This window comes from Megachile rotundata, chromosome 3 (genome assembly GCF_050947335.1).
Source record: "Megachile rotundata isolate GNS110a chromosome 3, iyMegRotu1, whole genome shotgun sequence".
Taxonomy (NCBI): domain Eukaryota; kingdom Metazoa; phylum Arthropoda; class Insecta; order Hymenoptera; family Megachilidae; genus Megachile; species Megachile rotundata.
The window spans coordinates 4,183,494-4,204,145 of NC_134985.1; the positions used below are offsets into that span (position 1 = coordinate 4,183,494).

The 20,652-nt window shown below is 33.4% G+C and overlaps 1 long non-coding RNA gene across 2 annotated transcripts; it reads right to left on the minus strand.

Annotated features, from left to right (window-relative positions):
• Positions 1-7,600: 7,600 nt before the first annotated feature.
• LOC143264102 (uncharacterized) lies at positions 7,601-9,291 on the minus strand. 2 transcript variants are annotated; one of them, XR_013037597.1, is made up of 3 exons: positions 8,757-9,291; positions 7,965-8,462; positions 7,601-7,866 (listed from the first exon to the last, which is right to left on the minus strand). It is a non-coding gene; the product is annotated as an uncharacterized LOC143264102 (long non-coding RNA). The 2 variants fall into 2 exon arrangements; XR_013037596.1 differs by having other exon boundaries at positions 7,965-8,236; positions 8,324-9,291.
• Positions 9,292-20,652: the final 11,361 nt, after the last annotated feature.

The window sequence follows — 20,652 nt, forward strand, 5'->3', positions numbered from 1 at the left end:
ACATAAACATTACGTTTACGGCCCAAAATTCTCGAACGTAAATCGTAGGTTAAGGGGTTAATAGTTGTTAGGGTTTGGTCGAGCCCTGATATTGCACAAGATGCCGTCTAAAGTCTATGATATGGCTAGCGAAGGACCACCCAATGTGTTACAGGTTGGGACCGTGAAATAACACTCACTTTGTTATATTAAACGATAGTCCATAAAATAATTTATGGAATATTCCATCAACGGAAATTACAATGTTTCACTCTCGCTCTTCACTCTTGCTCTTACAGCTTTCCGTCACGTATTGTTCAAATATCTTAGAATAGACAATTTATGATTTCCGGACACTATCGTCTTTCCATTCATTCTTGAAAAAACCCAAAAGTACATCGTGGAACTGGCTTGCGCCGTTTCTGACTCTCATGTCTTCAACGGACTTCCTGTGGTACTTTCCACGTAGTCAGAGATGAGACCTATCAAGGTGTCCTCTCGATAAGCATACTTGAAGGACGTGGGTTCCCAACGTGACGGGCTTGAACCATATACCAGTTACAGTATTGCCTCGAAACAAGCAACAGTTTCAAGCCTCGAAATTAGCAAATTTTTATCTCCACTTCTTTGATTGAAGTCCGCCGCCGAGTGAGAGATCCGAGAAGGAGTGAGAAGACCGCGAAACCGAAGAAGTCATAAATTTTCACGGTCGACCGAACAGTTTAGTGGAAAGAGGACAGAAAATATAAACAAAACATGTATATTGTTTTCTCACTCTGATGCATGGCGATTCTGTCGTATTATTAAAAGTATATTCTCCGAAATTATATTATATCAATATGCTTTTTTTTTTAAATCTAATGGCTGACAGTAATTAATAGTTTGAGGTACATTTTTATCTATAATTTTAATTAATTTATTTAACAAAAATAAAAAAAAGTTGAAGGAAAAATTATTTAAATGTAATACACTATATACAATATACATATAATACTATATAAACTATGTACACTGAAATGGTAATAAAACTAGCTACTCGTTCAACTGTAAATTTTTCCAAATTGCTTTACTGTCGCAGGAACGGCGATGAACTACCATTTGTGGACATAAATATTTTTTAAACTATTTTATTTTAACAAACTACGATAGCAATAATAACACAACACATACATATGTAGGTGTATGTTAATATTCACATAATTGTAAAAAAATAAGGTGAAATGTGACAAATTAGGAATTGGAGCGTGTTCCATTCATTTGATTCTACATTGATGCGTAACAAGCAACTCGCTCCGGACCGGCCAGTTGCTTATTTCGAAGGTGGTATGCTATTCGGCTTGCATTTGTTTCCGAGCGCTGTGATTGTCTGGACAAGGATAGAACATAATGCTTTCTCACTCGGCGGCGGACTTCAATCAAATTAGTGGGGATAAAAATTTGCTAATTTCGAAGCCCGAAACTGTTGCTTGTTTCGAGGCAATACTGTACTACGTGCACCACAGCAACAGAATTTACAGCGCACATAAAAGGGAAGCATCTACACCGTTTAAGGGACTAGAGCAAACTAACCTATCACATTTTGTTAAAGGTGAAAAAACCATACTGATTGGCTACCTTCGATAACATCCATACTAGACTAACTCCCTGAAGCTCACTCGAGACAATTGCAGTTGAGACAATTGCAAAGATTACTTCAATCCATGCGAGGCTTACAATAATTATTCAGAAATCAATTAACGACATATGAAGAGGTATAAAATGTCGAAAATATTGTAAAGGATTGTAAAAATAATGATATTTTTAATAAAAATGATGATTGCCCCTCTTCACAGGAGGCGATGTTAAATTATATATCTAATAAACATTGCAACAAACAACAAATTCCAAAAACACGTATCCCTTATTTTTGTCTATAGTTTACGTACATGGAGTTGCAAAAAAATAAATCAACATTTAGTGCAAAAATTTAAACAAAAATTGTAAATTTTCAAAATATTATTTAAACAAATAAAGTTTATTGAAATTTTCTTACGCACAAAAATTTCCTATTTAAAGACGAACAATTTACAAAAAAAGAAATCCAATTGTCATCTTTAATTCCGGAGATATTCCCAAAAATATTATTTCAACCCCCAACTTCGAGGGCTATTTTCACCCCTTCAATATGCACGATTGCCGATAAAAAAAATACGTGTCAAATATTTTTTGAAAATTTTATCTCACATAAGTTTCATCAAAATCGGCGTGTCGGAGTTGGATATGTTCCCTTGTAAGTATGACAGCGCGATATTTAATAAACTATTGATGTCACGAAAAAACGTTTATATGAAAATTGCAGGGTAAAAGGAGCTCTATGTTTTGGCGTAAACAAAATTTGTTTAATGTTATTTATGTAAAAGATATGATGGTGAAGTTTAGTTATCGGTTCACATCGAGAAAGTGCATGCAGCAGAATTTAAATTTTTTCATTAATCTATCTTGCATGACGAGAACAGTACACGTTATGTTTAGACACCATAAACGTTTCTTGCTTAAAAAAAATTAAATTTAAGTTTTACTTGAGTATTAGGGCTTCTTTCTCCTATATTGCTTTTACTTTTACGAAAAACTACCCTAATCAGCAGTGCATGGAAAGGAAAATGCGAATTTTTGGTTCTATAATCACTGGAAAACAGAGTGATCCTTTAGGAAAATCCATACATTTGTTATACAAATTCGATACGAAACCTGTGAACAATATTCAAGCTCGATTGATTTCGTGAAATCTACCGCGGGACATAACAATGCGTTTTCCATGAATTGAAAGCATTTCGCAGGACATACATATCGATTCAAAACTGCGCACGATTTAAATAGCACGACCGCTTATTCATGTTCACTAACTTTATTCAGTAATGTGAAATCATGGATTTCCATTTGTTGGTTTTGCGTAGTTTTATTATTAATTTATAGTGTGTATTTTGCAATATGTCTGTTTCGTACAGCGTTTTCACTTACACTGGCGCCAAAATGCGCGTCTTCCCGATCCGCGATGTATTAACAAAAGAATAGCGATCTTGTTAATTCGCGACATCTGATGAAATATTGCGATTCTCCAACATCATTCAATAAACTGGCTTTCGAATAAAGTAACAAATCTGCAATGTAGGAATCGTGATGCGTCTGAATACACGTTTAATTAACAGCTTGATCGAAAATTCGTTGATCATACTCCTACAGTTAGTAAATTCATTCCAAATATAATTAAACGGTCAATTCTTGTATAGTTAGGCATATCAATAGACACATTGTTCTATGTAAAAAATAAATAACTAACAATTCGCTTAAAAATGTAAGAGAATGCGCCTCCTAACAGTTATTTACTATTTACCCCCGGTAAATTACGCTAAATCAAATATAATAAATCATTGAAATTTGTAAATTTTGTTTTTGTAAATCGATTATTCGAGAAACCTCTAACTAAAATGAATTTGGTTGGATAAGTGACGTTTTACTGTATACTAATTCTATTTTCAGTGAAAATTTCGTGCATTTAAATTCACTGGTCTAGACGAGGGAAATGCGATTGCTAATTGAGCGAATGCAACGAAGCACCGTCAGATGGATACAAATGTGAATTTCAAACAGAAAAGACTCGTATATATTGCTAATATACATAGAAAACAAGTTCTCGGTCTGAAAAGCGCGAGGCAACGCCTCATTCAGCGTCCCATTTTCGTCCTTGCTGATGTACTCCGCACTCCAGACGCATTTCAAATGATAAAATTCAATTTAATTTGAACGCTGAATTGCCACAGGCGGTTGAGTATGCTCATTTTCATTTTCTCTAACCGACGTTGTCAATATTTATACTGAGAGTTTTATAGCTTGCAATGAAAAGGGGAAAACTATTAAAAATACATATTGATAATACGTGACAATTTTTTAAGACTAAAAGTTATTGAAGTTTATTTAAATTCGGGTTGTTTCTTATTCAGATATCGAAGCTAGTTAATAGTGGATTAAATTATATAAATAGATAAGTTATTATGCTATTAAGCATAATATGTAACGGAAAAGTAGAGTAAAGTGGGATACCTATTTCTTTTCATAACAAAAATTTTTAAGAAAAAAAAAAAGTTTTAGATATTACTATTAATCTAATAAAGAAAATTACATTTTAAAAAAATATAAAATTATCCCATTTTGTCCTATGAGAAGAATAAAATAGAATGACTATTGAAGAGTATATCAAGTTTAATTAAGTCAGAAAATCTTCACTTTTTTTAAATATATACTAACAATAAGAGTGAAACGACCCCTTAAAGTTTCGACCCGCTTTGGCTATCTCGAAAACCATACGAAATACATTAAAACTTCTAATAGCAAAGTTGTATGGTTTTTTGCGTATAATAACAGGATGTTAACGAATTCTGCAAAATGTAATTTCTTTATAACAAAAAAATTTTTTATAATGTTATTTTGCAATTTATTCAAATTTGCATAATGACAAAAAGTGAAGAGAATTTTATTACAAATACATTGGTATATATATGTACGATATTGCCTCCTACAATTCCTCAGATTTTTATTCTGAACATTACGCGTGCGCGCCCGTTGACGCGCCGCACGATACCTAACCGGATCATGTCTCACGGTATTACACTATCAACGTTATTTATAAATATAAATGAGAAACAATTATATTTGCGTTATACATAACTGTTAATTTTATTAAATTTGTATTACCGAAACACTTATTGTTAAAATACATAGGTATTATATGTCAATTTTATTAGGTAACGAATAGTTTGAATAAGTTAAGAACATAATCGCGGAAATAATAGTATTCCTCGAAGAAATGTTTGAAACACGGCGGTTTCTGACAGTAAGCACATGTAATAATTGCTACGTTACCACATATGTATAGTGCATAGTGGTTCATAATGTGATGCATAGCAAATATCTATGCGATTTTCAAAATGAGGTGATCTTGACGATATGTATCTACTTTTATACCATGAACACTTAATGAAATTTTCAAATCGTGGTGAAGAACACTGATTATGAACAAGTCTATTGCATGTCTATTACAAGTAATAGAAGTATCATTTTTTACGTATGGGTCATTCCACGCCAAATCGATCACTTTTGGAAGTCACCATCTCCGATTTTGCTCTAATCGAAATATGCTGTAGTCCGTGTGAAATTAGGGGGGGGGGGGGTTTAAGTCATCATTTTGCAGGTTTCGAATTTGTTATTGAATGACAAGCCGTCAAAGTTTGCAATTTTTGTCCATTTGGGAATTTTTTTCTCAGAAACTACTGAACCGATTTAGCTAAATTTTTTTTTGTTTTATTCATGAAGGATTGGGCTATTTTAAAATATTTTTTTTAACTTTGTCAATTTGATATAAAATGTTGCAAAATTTAAACAAATTCTTTTATTGCGTTTTTCTCAATGAGGGGCGTAAAGGGTTAAAATTAAAAAAAAAATATGTTCATATTCTTTGAAGCCTCCCCTTTAAAATGAGCCCTTCAGAACGATGGAGTCTCGAAAATTGACGTCTCTACAAGCTGGAAAATTACGCGGGGTACCCCGGTTTCAGGTAGGTGAGTCGTGTGCTCTGCTATTCTGATCGGTTTTTATATCCACCGGTCTCAAAACAATACGACAAGACTTCGTATATGACTAAATGACGAAGTTCATACCTAGTAATGTATATTAGTACTCACTCTTGGCCAATAATACACTTATAGTTATGTTAGATTTAATCCTAAAGTGATATAAGCGTGAACTATTTGTTTTGTTATCGGTTTGAAAATAATATAGCGTGAAAGATGTTTGAATGCGAGAAGAATTGCGCGCGAATAAATGAGAGCGAATGACAACGAGCAATAGGTAAGGTATGTATGATTGGATGAGTGATGTGCGAAGCGGGAAGTGGAAGGAGTGTGCGTGAGAATTATAAGAAGGCGAGAAGACTGTAACCAGCGAGCAGTGTAGAAGTACGAAATACAAATTATATTCTAACAATAATAAGAGAGTAAAAGTCATTAGGCTGTAGAAAACATATCTCTCGAGATAGCTACGCAATATGAAAGCAAAAAGAATTTTATTAATTCAACTATTCATTTAAGTGATTTCGGTGTTTTTGCAAAATGGCATTCTTGTACAACTACTCACGATAGCGGGGCCATACTATACTATTGAGGGAAGCATTAAAAAACTTGCAATGTACGGTAGCTTACAAAGATTGTTAGAAAAAATTCATTTCTCACTCCTAAAGATTTATTTGAATGGGCAGAATCATCTTTTTCAAACATAGCATTTAATTATGTAAGACAAAATGAATATATTAAATATACCGATTATTTATAAGCTCCTTTGGCAACAGCATTATTAATAACAGGGTCTAAAAGTTTTCTCAGCTTTGCGTCATTATCAAATAAAGAAAATAAAGTAGGACTTGCTCGTACGATAATGATGGCTCCGTACTTAGTGTATGAACTAACTGTCATTAAATTTTTTCCAACCACACACAATACTTTCCATACTTTTGATCACAACCCACTGTTATCCTATTGCGATAGATAGAAATCACCACTTTTTCGCGGATTCTATCAAGTAATGATGCCTTTTTTAAAATATAAACAATAAATATACGAACAAATATCTATGAATGAAGTTATGATTAAAAAATGTGTGATTCGTCAAAAGTAAGTACTAATATACTTTGCTAGGTACCAACAGAGTCATTTAATCGCGTACGAAGTCTCCTTGTATAGTTCTGAGGCCAGTGATGTAAAACAACCGATCATAATAGCTGAATGCACGACTCGCCTACCTGAAACCGGGGTACCCCGCGTACTTTTCCAGCTTGTGGAGACGTCAATTTTCGAAGCTCCATCGTTCTGAAGGGCTCATTTTAAAGGGGAGGCTTCAAAAAATATGAACATATTTTTTTAAAATTTTGACCCTTTACGCCCCTCATTGAGAAAAACGCAATAAAAGAATTTGTTTAAATTTTGCAACATTTTATAACAAATTGACAAAGTTAAAAAAAATATTTTAAAATAGCCCAATCCTTCATGAATAAAACAAAAAAAAATTTAGCTAAATCGGTTCAGTAGTTTCTGAGAAAAAAATTCCCAAGTGGACCCCATTTTCGCCAAAATGGGCAAAAATTGCAAACTTTGACGGCTTGTCATTCAATAACAAATTCGAAACCTGCAAAATGATGACTTAAACCCCCCCTAATTTCACACGGACTACAGCATATTGATTAGAGCGAAATCGGAGATGGTGACTTCCAAAAGTGATCGATTTGGCGTGGAATGACCCGTATGATAAATTCCATTTCATCTCACCATACGAATTTTGTTATTGAAATGAAATTCTGTTGTAATGCGATTATAAAATATAATTCTTTAATTACGAAAACAATTTTTCTCAAATATTTTCCAAAGATTAAAAGCACAACGAAGATATAGGATGTTAGTTTAACTTTCTAATGAATTGATTTTATCTTATGAAAGCCAAAATAATTTGCATCAAGTTATATTGTCATATTTGATAAACGCCAAAAAATAATGTTTTGATTTTGTTTGATAAACCAAAGTATCCAAATTAGGTTGTTAAATATGTGTTTTTATTATAATTTTTCTACATCTGAAGACGCACATGTGACTTATAAATGTTATAAATTACAAAGTATGTAAATGCCGCGTTACATAACTGGTCAGTGCTATTTTTTCGAATATTCAAAAAGTATTTAATAGAAATTTTTTTCCAATAAGAAAATGGTATGAATCAAGTTGTAACAAAATTTATTTCCAATACTGAAATCTGTTCGATTAATTACCATTGAATTCATCACATATAACAGTGGCATTAAAATACAATTTCCTGCAACATACATAACATTATTAAAGTTTGCCGTTAAACTTGGTACCCAATGCAGTGTCTGATAATAAATTGTATTGCATGATTACAAAAGTTACTACCTGGGGTACAAAAGCTAGCCCTCTGTTCTCTATCATCGGTGCAAAATTGTACTAACCATAAGGGAACTATACTATAAATCATCCAGTCTCATGATCATGTAAAAAATGGGGAACAAATATTAAACGTTTCTTTGCGCGGGATTCGCTATAATTCTCCTTTTCATTAAAACTCTAGGGAATAGAAGGGAAATTTGAACGATGTTGAAGGGGTGAGCGGTGCATATATTTATCACGTAATCCCTGGACATTATGTTTGGCTTGGGTTTGGTTACCTGTGACCATAAATTATAACTTATGGAACGGAATGAGTATACGTTTTGGGTAGACTGGCATGCGCAGTTTGTCCTTAATGTATTCACCTCCGCGGTTGAAAATTTGTGACATTGAGTAATCGTGTGGGAGTCCAGGGTTTGCTAGGGAAAGATATGTGGTTGGTTGCTGTTCGGACAAGCTGGCTCCGAAGGGGTGAATCCTGTGTGTCTTCTTAAGGGTTTTTTTCTTGCCGAAATAACGGTATAATTTTGGCAAAATAGAACATGAAAGTGTTTTTGTAGACAATTGTAACTAATAAGTATTCTCAAAAATAATGTTTTATGAAATACATCATGTTGTTTAAAATATTATAACTATTAGCATTTAATTCATATAAAGTTATGCTACATTTCTCAAATCAATTGATTACTATACTTTCTTAGATTTACTATGATAGTAAAATAATAAATAAATAGAAACAATTTTCTGTTTAATTAATTAATAATTCGTTTTCGACTTGTCAGAGTAATCAATATTTACTTTCTTCAATATCTGCGACTATTTGCTGACATTTAGCACAAGAAGATAAACATAACCTTAGTTTTACTTTCCAGTTCATGTACATGGTTACCGTAAAAAAACTCACATTCACTTTTTGGATGATCAATTTTTCACAAGTTGATATATCAGTTTCATGTTTCGAAATTCGATCAAACAATTTTAATTCTATTTTTTTTTCGTCGGAGTAGTTTTCTTTGATATTACATATTGTATTTACCATTATTACGCGCATTATGGAACGTTTTCGTAATTAAACATCTTTGTTACACAGAGCACAATAAATCTAAACTTAAGATTTTAAAGAGATGATAAATACTGTATTTCGTTGTTGTAGTATAACGCGAATTTGATCGTTAATCTTTTAAATTAACTCCCGCACTTTTCGCGTTTCCTTACTCCTTTTACAGTAATAAAGATGTTTCAATATGTTATCAGTGCCTTTTTTTAATGAAATATTACTTGATAAAGAAAAATGTTGTTGGAATCTGATTGTAAAATAACGCTGTTTTGTAACGAAAGCTAATCGACTATATGTGATCGTCAACTTGAAGCCTTTAAACTCTGAATGTGTCTGTTCGTTATAGATTGAAGTAATATTTACAATTGTCTGAACTGAACTTGTTCTCTTATCGGTTTCTTATAAACCGATTCATGTCTCTGTCCTGTCCAATCTGATTAGCGACTGAGCTTCTGGAAGTTGGTCTAGCATGAATGTCATCAAAGGTAACCAATTCAAGTGGTTGTTAGACCTTTGAAAAGATTTGACAAGTTAGTTTTGAACAGCCGTAGACACTTCCATTGTATGCCCGCCATAAATCCTGTTGCTGTGGTACACGTGGTAACTGCTATATGGTTCAAGCCCGATACATTGGGAACCCACGTCCTTGAAGTATGCTTAAAGAGATGATCCCTTGATAGGTCTCATCTCTGACTTTGCGGAAAGCACCACAGGAGATTTGGTGAAGACACGGGACAGAGATTCAAAGACGGTGCAAGCCAGTTCAGAATTTCGAGAATCAATTTCTATATACAATGAACAAAGACAACAAATTACAGAGATTATTTGAAAAAATGGACTGTATTTCTTGTTCTAACTATACATGTGCAACTTCACGGAACAGTTGTGAAGATACAGTTTAATGTACTACACTTGTTTTGTATTAATTACTGATTTCTGCCTACTTCTGCAAATTAAGAAACTTGAGTAACTTCGGAAAATATACACCATGTTATTTCGTTGTTAAATCTAAGAGAAGAGAGAACGTTAATTGTTTATAACTCATCCAAATTTCAATTCTTTATTACGTTTCGAACTCGTAACAAGTTAGAGAACTTCAATCGTCGAAGATCTTTAATTTTGAAACGTTCAAAATGGTTGAAGCTGAAGAAGACGTGGATTTACCAGAATTTATTAGAGTTATGTAGTCTGTGAAAGTTGTAAAAGTAAACCAGGGTCTACAAGAAGTGATCTATTAACGTTACATCTCGGAACGACAGAAATTCCCAGAAGCTACGAAAGTTTTTTGACTATCAATATTTCGGTGGTATTAGCATTATTTGAACTTTTGCTCGTTAGGTTTAGTTCGTAAATAACTTTTACCATGCGAAAATTGTTTTGGCCTTTGCAGAATCTCCATCTTTATGAATAAAGCATTCGACCTTTGCTAAGGCACTTTACTTACTCTTACTGTCGGATAATAAAAGTTAATGAAAGTACATAATGATTAATCCTGATAATATTGATTCATTCTTGTTATGACCGAACAAAGAAAAAATACTAACATGAACTAGAAATTAGCGTACAAAATTTGGACGTAATTTATTCATAAAATAAACTTTTTCAATGTCCTGTAAAATGGCCTATAAAGACTCCAGATTTTTTCATAGGTCACTCAAAAATATAAACAAAATATAAAACAATAAATAAAAAAATAAAATAAAAAATAACAGATACCACTGCATCCATAGCTCAAGCAACAATACCAGAAGCCATTAAAAGCACATTGCAGAGAGTGGAAAAGTGTATTTTGACTAACGAAAGTCATTAAACACAAAATGTAAACATATCAATGAGAGATATCAATAAGTGGCAACAATTATTTCGAGTATTTCTTTCGATTGTGACCTTGGATCGACCTGAGTGCCATTGTATGATACATGGTTAAACTCGTTCTTCGAAGTCATTCCATTAAAGAAACTGAACATCACCTTCATTTCTCAAGAAATAATTCAGATTTAAAAAATTAGTATATGTATGTGGTCGTGTTACCAGTAAATTATTTAAAACTGTTTCCTCTTCTGTTGTTTCGAATTACCGTTTACACAAAGCATGGTATATAATAAATTTATATGTAATATAATGTAATTAATTAATATAATTAATATAACTTTTCTAGTGCTATGTCGGTCTGAAACAACTCTTTGTGTTAGAGTTTCATAAAGATGAGGTTTACGACATGACGAGAGAATGGTCACCTTTGAACCCCATAATTTAGTATCCGTACCATCTGCGTGCCAGCACTACGATGGTACATGACAATTTGTAGTTTTTAGCAGATTTATTTATTGGTGCACTAGTCTTTAGAGTTTTTGGTTTCAGTGACACAGGCCATGTCATAAACCTCGCAGTTTAGAAGGTCAGAGGGCGATCTGGCCCTTAAAAGTAACGGGTCCCGCGGACCGGGACTGACATCACGGGATTTGGGAAAAACCCAGATTCTCCCCGGAATGCCGTCCTCCCCCCGTACAAGCTTCTGTTCCCCTTCCAGAAAAGTACCACACTAAGGGCGCAATGGAAAGGAGAACAGAGGTGTTAACGAACGTAGAAATTTCCAATTTGGTTAGATAGCCAACAGTTCAGATTTCCAACAGCATAGATAGAAAAACAGTATAGATAGAGAATAATACAGAGTTCAGTTAGTATACAACAGAACTAGTTTAATACTTATAGAAATATTCGAACACTTCGACACACTAAAGTACACACACGCACACACACACACACACACACAACTTCCGTATATACTCACACCCACATCTTTATTAAAAACTATTCTTTTAATACAATTCAGTGAGTGTTTCTACATGGTCCCAATCCGTAAAAACATTGGGTGGTTCTTCGACTCCATATAGACCTTAGACGGCACGAAATGCAATAATCAGGGCTTGACCAAACCCTAACACTTTGACTATTTCATTTATTCGGATTTGTTTTATTTTGTACCTGTTCATGAACGTGTCGCGTTCGATTTTAATGTTTCTATAAGCATATTAATTGCATCGTTCATTAATTGTATCGTTCAAATATATAAAAAATTGGATAATTAAAAGAATCAGAATTGTTTGCTGCAATTCAAAACAGAATTATTTCATAACGCTATCACAAACTGAAATATTTAATTTATTAAATAATAAATGTTGATTTAGATACTAAAAATTGTTTGCCGTCGTTTCGACGCAGCGACAGAAGAACCGGAAATTTAATGTTTAATGGAAATTGACCGCGTCCTTTGTAGCGTGTCGAGCGTTGTTGCTACTGCGTCATGATAAAAAAAGTAATAAACTTTAAATCGCGACTCGATTTGCTTCTAAACTTTAATCTTACAAGCAATTATTCAAGTTCTCCTGAACGTTGGAAGTGTTGTCTCGATCGCCACGATCGTGCAGCGATTAAGAGCATTCGAACAAAGTACGTCCAATGACGATGACGCGTTACGATAAGACTGTTTTTTACGGAAAAATGCATCTGGACGATAATACTTTGAGATTTCATGTTAGACGTTTCTTTCGAGAGTGTGATTGCAAATCTGACAACTCACTGTCGTCTTAACTCCCACGTAGACAAGGGAGTCAGAGGTCGTACGTTGATTGGTTTTTCAGTTTCTTAAAAAATTCCAATCAGTGTGCCTCTTGAAGAGTGGGCCTACCCTTCATAGCTCCCTTAGAGCGTCTTCGGCTAGAAAGGATGGGGAACCCGGTGATTTAGCGGGAGGACCCCGAACGTGCGACAATGCTGTCATTTTTTCCTCCAGGTACATTTGGCGACCATACGTTACTGTTAGGTCTGTACGTAATCTTTTCTAAAGTTACCTTTCGAGAAAAACCGTGTTTATGCTCCAGAAGTGGCCGTAGAGGAAATTTATGACGGTGACACATATAAAAATAAGGACTGGAAAAATCCGAAATATTTGTCTCAAAAACGGCTGTATAACGGTTCGATTACAAATAAACTTTCGAAATCTTCACCCAGATGTACCGTCTCACGGAACATCCTTTGTATTACCGAGTGTAATTTATGTTTTAACGTAATAATATACAGACGCTTCACGCATATGCGTAAAGTTACAGAATCCTGCAAATACAAATGCGTTAGTTTCTATAATCCTATTAATTCTAATAGTATGTTGTATAGGAGAACGAACGACGTTAGAATGTTCGATTCATCATCGCAGTAAAAGTTGAAAACTTAGTTATGATTGTATCAAAGAATATGTACGCCATTCATTACGAACAGTATTGTGATTTAGTGAGTGGAATTTCATTGTAAAAATTCGTTTCAATGCAAGCATTTAATGTTTACTACTTTTCGTTACTAGAAATGTACGTTAAGTACTTATGCATAAATTAACTTATAATTTTTTATTTAAAAAAATTATCATTGAAATTTTTGATGTTTGAAAATAATGGAAATTTTTTTAACTCATAATCCATCGCAAACATTCATTTAAAAAGGTATCCATACATGCTTTAAAACACAACTTTTTTAAAAATAGAAACAAATGCTCTGAACCACTTTTACCATAAACATCTGTTGTTTAGTTAAATTTCAAATTATGTGAGTAGCAAAGAAGCAAGTAGAAGAAAATTCTCTATCCGAGGATACAATGAAAATTTAGGAGGACGAAAATAAGTGGACAGTTACTCGAAATACATGTAGGAAAAGATGAAGTTTAATCGAATTAATATAACTGTTCTAATCTTAAGTTTTATTTATTATATATCATTGTAGGATATATGATCTATTAGGAGACAAAAATAAGTAAACACATAATAAAATACGTACTGCATGAAAGACACAATGAAATTAATACTTGATATTGCCGCTTTTTGCTTTTATTACCGCTTCCAGACGTCGGGGAATACTTTTTATTAAATTTTCAATATAATCTTTATTAAGTTTTTCGAATTCAGAGCGTAACATTTTGAAAAATTCGTCCTTTTTATTTCGCTGGTCCAATGCAACTTTTGTGTCCAGTAAACTCCATAGATTCCCTATAGGATTCAAGTCGGGGCTCTGAGCCGGTCATTCAAGTAATTTAATATTGGAATCTGCAAAAAATTTTGTCGTTTTCTTCGCAGTGTGTTTGGGATCATTGTCTTGCTGGAAGATAAAATCTTCGTCGCAACCCATTCTTATTACTGCTTCTTCTACATTTTCATTTAAAGTATCGATGTATTTGTCTGCGTTCATAATGCTATCAATTTGTGCTAATGTATCAATTCCATTCCATGAAAAGCACCCCCATACCATTAATGATTCGCCGCCAAATTTAACAGTAGGTGTGATAAATAGGTTTTTATATGCTTCATTTTGTTTTCTCGACACACGATGCTTCTTTTTTAATTGCCGCAACTCAAATTTACTTTCATTACTCCAAACTATATTTTGCCAAAATGATAGTTGCATATTCACATATTTTTTGCAAATGCAAAACGTTTTCCATATTAAGTTTACTGATATGTGGTTTACGTCTAGCTTTGCAACATATTAATCCAGCTTCATGCAGTCTCCGTTTTACTGTTTTCGTTGCTTTCAATCCCACCATTTCTACAATACATCTTGATGCAATCGTTGGATCCTGTCGGTATTTACGAACAATTTGACGATCTTCTTGTATCGTGGTACACCGTTTGCATCCACGACCTATTAAATTTTTTACTGTATTATATAATAGACATTTTTTATAAATTTTTCTACTGCACTCTTAGACACACTGTACTTCTGAGCTATCACACGGTAACTTAATTTTTTACAACAGTCCGAAACGATCAAATTGCGAATTTGATTTGAAATTTTTTGCGATTTTGTTATGTTGAAATTACTATAGAAATGCTGTTACTTACAGGAAGACTGAATTGGTAGTAATAAATTTATTTAGGTTCACTGCATGTACTTACATGCGACTTCTATCTAATGTTTGTATACATTGTAACTTTGTAACAAAGTGTCCACTTATTTTTCTCTCTTGATAGATAGCCATTAATTTTATTAAGTACGGCTTGTTTATGTATAAGGATAATAAATAAAACTGAAGTTCATAACAGTTATGATAATTCGATTAAACTTCATCTTTTCCTATTTCGAGTAACTGTTCACTTATTTTTGTCCCCGACTGTACATATTAAAATACACAGATTATTCATTTATCCGGAATATTTTCTATTAAACAATAACAAATAATAGAAATTGTGATCGAATGTGACTAGTCATGGTCTTACATACGATTTTTATTTCATCGATTTAAATGAGTTTTTGATCATTCGTGGAATTCGTCTTCCTATTTACGAGTATATCGAATATACATATATGTACATATAAGTTGCGGAAGATCGCTAGCCATAAATAAAAAGCTTGAAAGAGGTTCCAAAAATCCAAAAAAGTTACGTTTTGTCAATCATTTTTTTCTTAATTAACCTAAATCTAATTGGGTTATAGCACTTTAAGTTACAAAACTATTCCAACTTTTCGATGTTTAATTGAAAACAAATATTTTAGCATTAATCTTTGTGTAATTCGTATGAAAATTCGGCTTTTTGTTTACTAACGTTAGCATAACAGCAAGTTAGATGCGCTGACAAAAAGTTCAGTTTTCTCTGTACAATTTGAACAGTGAAAAGTGATTGCTAGATGTAGCATTATAAATCGAATTCCGCAACTACAAAACGTGAATATCTATGTATGTATGTCAAACAGTTTCCCGTACATTAATCAATTAGATACCGCAACAGTAACGAATGCTTTTGTTTTGAGTACATATTTGCAATTCATTTAATTCCTAACCTTTCTATCATTCTCACATGTGATATAACGAACTAAACGCACAGAATGGAGAAAACAAATGGCATAAATATTGAAACTTGAAACAATTTTTAATCTGTATGTTTTTTTATCGATAATTATTCGCATTTTATTAAGAAGTAATAATTACAAATTCTTATGCATACATACTTTCCTATTTATTCTATAGTTTACGTATTGCGACAGAGTTGCGCCATGTAAAAATAATTCAACATTTTAGAAGAATTAATGTAAAAACATTAATTTTTAATATATTTCTTTAAACACGATAGTATTTTGAAAAATGACTTCATTATTTAGATTTGTTACTGAGAAATATACAATACCTGTTTTAACAGTTTTTCTTTAAAATAAACAGTTTGTGACGTGCTAAAGTAAATGTGTAACGTCCCTAGAACCTAAGTTTAGTTAGTTACAAGCGCTAAAAGGTAAAGAGCGGCTTTTACCTCTAAACGACTCGATTTCGCAGGTAAAGATTGTGGGATTCGTGTGGTGTGCGGTTAAGGAGTGAAATCCACAGGTCAAAATCTTTCAACAATTAGATTTATTCAGTAAACGATAAGCAATGAAACTAACAACAACAATAACAACAAAATAAAGAAAGTATATAAATTATAAATGATTGATTAGTATAAAGAACTAAATAGATCTTGAAATAATAATAATGATAGAAATAATAGAAATTGATAAATTAAACAGTATGTAGTATGAGACTCGCTGGTCAGTACTTTATGTTGGACCGTATCTAATTCTGATCTCTGATAAAGCAAACTTCGCATTCGTAATATTAACTAAATTTCATATTCGATTTTTGTGCTCGACGCTATAATCTAAGAGCAATTCGGTATCTAGATTTGTATAAATGAAATTTTATAGTTTTTATAATGTTAGCGCTTTGTAATCTACCGTCGCGAGGAACTCAACCTAAGTGAGATTCTCTAAACACACCTAAATACGCTTTCGCAAAATTAGACAGATTTATTCCACTATCTAACGCGGTATAGTCGACTACGTAAATTACGCTAACACGAGAACAGTATTTCTTTAATAACTCGAATTATCGAAATTTATCTGAATCTAAATGAATTACTTTTCGGAACAGTTACTCTTTTATTATCTGACTCGACAACTAATGGTCCATGACCCTTTTAGCCAAAACGAATACTGACAACCAAAACCAGATCGCTTAATTGGGGAGCCTGCGTTAGCTAGCTGCTAAACAACCCAACGATCCGGAGTCAGATGAAAAGTATAAGCCTGACAGGGTAGCAAATCAATTGATTCTAACGTAAAGTCGTGATTGCTGAACTGCCACCCAAAAAACACGGGCTTCAGAGACCAAGCCGCTCAAATGGGGAGCCTGAGTTAGCTAGCTACGAAACAACCCAGAGCGAGCTCCGAGAATCTGAAGGCTCGTTAGCAATCCGACGAAAGATCAAATATGAGTAGCTGAGAGCAATCATTTCGATATCTTAGCCTTTCTTGACGCTAAATATAGCTCTCTCCGGACGGAGTTTCAGACACGAGATCGTTTGAACGGGGAGCCTGCGTTAGCTAGCTGCTGAAACAACCCACGACCAAGTGTCCAAATGGCATATACCCGCTTGACCAATCAAGTATCAAGATTCGTTGCGGCTCTTGACAGCGAAAACTGTTCCTAATTATTCTTATCGAAGAGACTTCTATCGTGCTCGACTGCGAAAACTGTTCTGATTTTAGACGGGTTTCGCTCGCCCTTTTATACTCGCAGGTTCGGCGAATTCCTGGAATTTCTATGACGTCAGAATATCTAAATTTTCATATAATTTCGTTATTATACATTAATTATAAAATTGAACGGTTTAATTATATTTTAAATGTTGCTCTCTAATTTCTGGCTAACAATTTGATATTAAAATAGTAGTATAACGGTGTTTTAGCGAAAAATACATTTTCTGTCCTTTTCTAATTAATTGCGTACGAATTCTATGAGAATCGAATCTATTCCGATTTACAGCTTTTTAATTGAAGAAAATAATTGTGGTTCCGGCCATGAGTAGTTTAGTAATGACTGATTTTGCGTATATAAATTGATTTAGTTAATTAATTAATTTGATGTCTGAAAATGCCGTAAATAGAAATAGCATCGCTATCCTTTTCTAGGATTAGCGCTGATCTCAAGGATTTCGGGCGAGTATCGCGGCACGTAGGCGCATCATAGCGTAGCAGAAATTTCTTATACAAAACTATTTATTAGAAAAATAAAATAAAATAATACATAATCTTGTTTTAACGATTCAAACTTAATATTCAATTATTGGTATGAAAATATTACCTATTCTAAATCAAAATTATAAGATAATTAATATAAACGAAAAAATATATATACAGGGTGTCCCGCAATTAGTGTAGGACCCGAAAAGGGGTGGTAGGTGGGGCGATTCTGAACAACTTTTTCCTTTGCCAAAATATTGGTTGAGGCTCCATTTTCAAGTTATTAGCAAAAAACACTGACCAATGAGAGCGTGCATAGACCGGGCGCGCGAAAGCGTGAGCGACAGCTTCGAATATGACGGCCGATCGTCGTCGTGAACAAACGTATTGATACCACGTCGGTATAATGTCGGTATAACGTCGGTATAACAGGAAGCTATTAGGTGAAAATTAAATCGAATAATGAATTAAGAAGTTAAGAATAATATTAAATTCTTCGTAATTCGTGAATGGGAGATAAACCAATTAGTTGTTGTTTACCCAGACCATGTCTGTATTTATTTTACGCCTTCAAAAAGGAAAAAGAATAAATTGACGAAAATTCATTCTGTCGATTATTCTAATGAAGCAAACGAATAAATTCATGTTTCAAAACGAATGTGTACCTTCCCTATGAAATGGGATAAAATATCTAATGCAGTACCTCATTGAAGTGAAATAAATCAATTGCTGCGTACGTATAATTTTAAAAATACGGAAACAACTTAAATAAAACTTACCCATTGATTCATGAAAAAACTAGCTTCGATAAAAAATATTTGTGTCACCGGGTAGATCCACCGATCAGAGCATCAACAGCTGATATCCTGGCAGGGTCAATGAACTCTCAATTTATTTCACTGTCTCTTTCTAATAATTGCACAACATAAGCACGACCGGTAAACGGACCGAATGAAAACGCGTGAACGATTATTCATAGATATGATGTTTAACGATACGCTATATTCTCATTATAAGAAATCCGAATTGAGGAATCGATATTATATTGTATTTTATTAGAAGACATTTTTAGACTGGCCACGGATCGCGGTTTCGTTCTCGATCGCGAGGCATACGTCGCGAACGGTTGCCATGCAACGATGATCTGTTGAACGACTGCGGCGTCGATCGACAGTCATCGTTTATTGTCGAAAGATACGTGTTGAAATAAAATGTATCGTTGTTTTTAATCAAAAATTCTGTTTTCTTGCTTTCAAGATAATATAGTTTAAATTATTTATGAATATTTATGTTATGTGTTTATGTGTTTTCATTCGTCGTATTTATGTGTTGAACTCACAGTGAAAATTAGTGAAAATTAGGGAAAATTACAGAAAAAAGTGATAATGAAAACTAATAATGAAGGGTGACAGTGATAGGTGACAGTGAAGTTTCTTGAGAGTTTTTTCAGTTTCTATTATTTATGAGAACAATAGGGATCGGTGGATTGGCCCAGTGACAGAGATGCATTTTCATCGTGATTATTTGCGGTTCGATGGGTGAGTTACATTTAAATTTATTAATTATTCAATTCAAATTTTTATTTGTTGAATAGAAAAGTTATTTAATTTTTTAAAAATGAGAATTTGTTCTTTTTCATCATCACAATATCGAACGAAAATAATTTTCCATATTTTATACATTATTTCTTTGCCATAACGAATAAACGTATCGAATAAATTCGATTTACTTTGATTACGTGAGTAGAGACTAATTTTGTTATTTCTTATTCATGAATAAATGATAATTCAACAATAATCCAGATTTTTTTATTCATTATTTAATGTAACTTTCATGTAACAGCTTTCTATTATACCGACGTTATACCGACAGTATCGATACATTTGTTCACGACGACGATCGGCCGTCATATTCGAAGCTTTTGCTTACGCTTTCGCGCACCCGGTCTATGCGCGCTCTCATTGGTCAGTGTTTTTTGCTAATAACTCGAAAATGGAGCCTCAACCAATATTTTGGCAAAGGAAAAAGTTGTTCAGAATCGCCCCACCTACCACCCCTTTTCGGGTCCTACACTAATTGCGGGACACCCTGTATATATATATGTATTGATTACCGACTGTCGAATCTACTAGGATCGATAATCGATACGTAACATACGGTCGATAGTTTGGCAACTACTGTCAGTAATTGGGTATTCTAATACAGTATTCACTCCGTAAATGTTACTTTTGCCGGTCTCGATTGTAACATTTACGGTAGAGGTCCTACATTTTTTGTAGTGTGCCGAACGTAGAAAGAGACAGCCATACAAAAGACAAAGAGGGATAGAGTTTCGAGCGTTCGGCAAACATGAAAGACTCGTGCGTGTTGTGTCTTTTAAATTTAAAAATTAAAATTCTTTATTTTTGGTTTTTCGTCAATGGAACTTTCACCATCGTATTTGTCTCGTTTTTCTGATTAAAATGACACCAAACATGATATGATTACGATCGTAATAACTTATGTAACAAGCCATAAATGTTTGGGATGTAACATTTACGGTAAAGGTGCGAATTCCTCCTAAAGGCTTGCTATACAAGTAATTATGATTTTAATTATACCGTG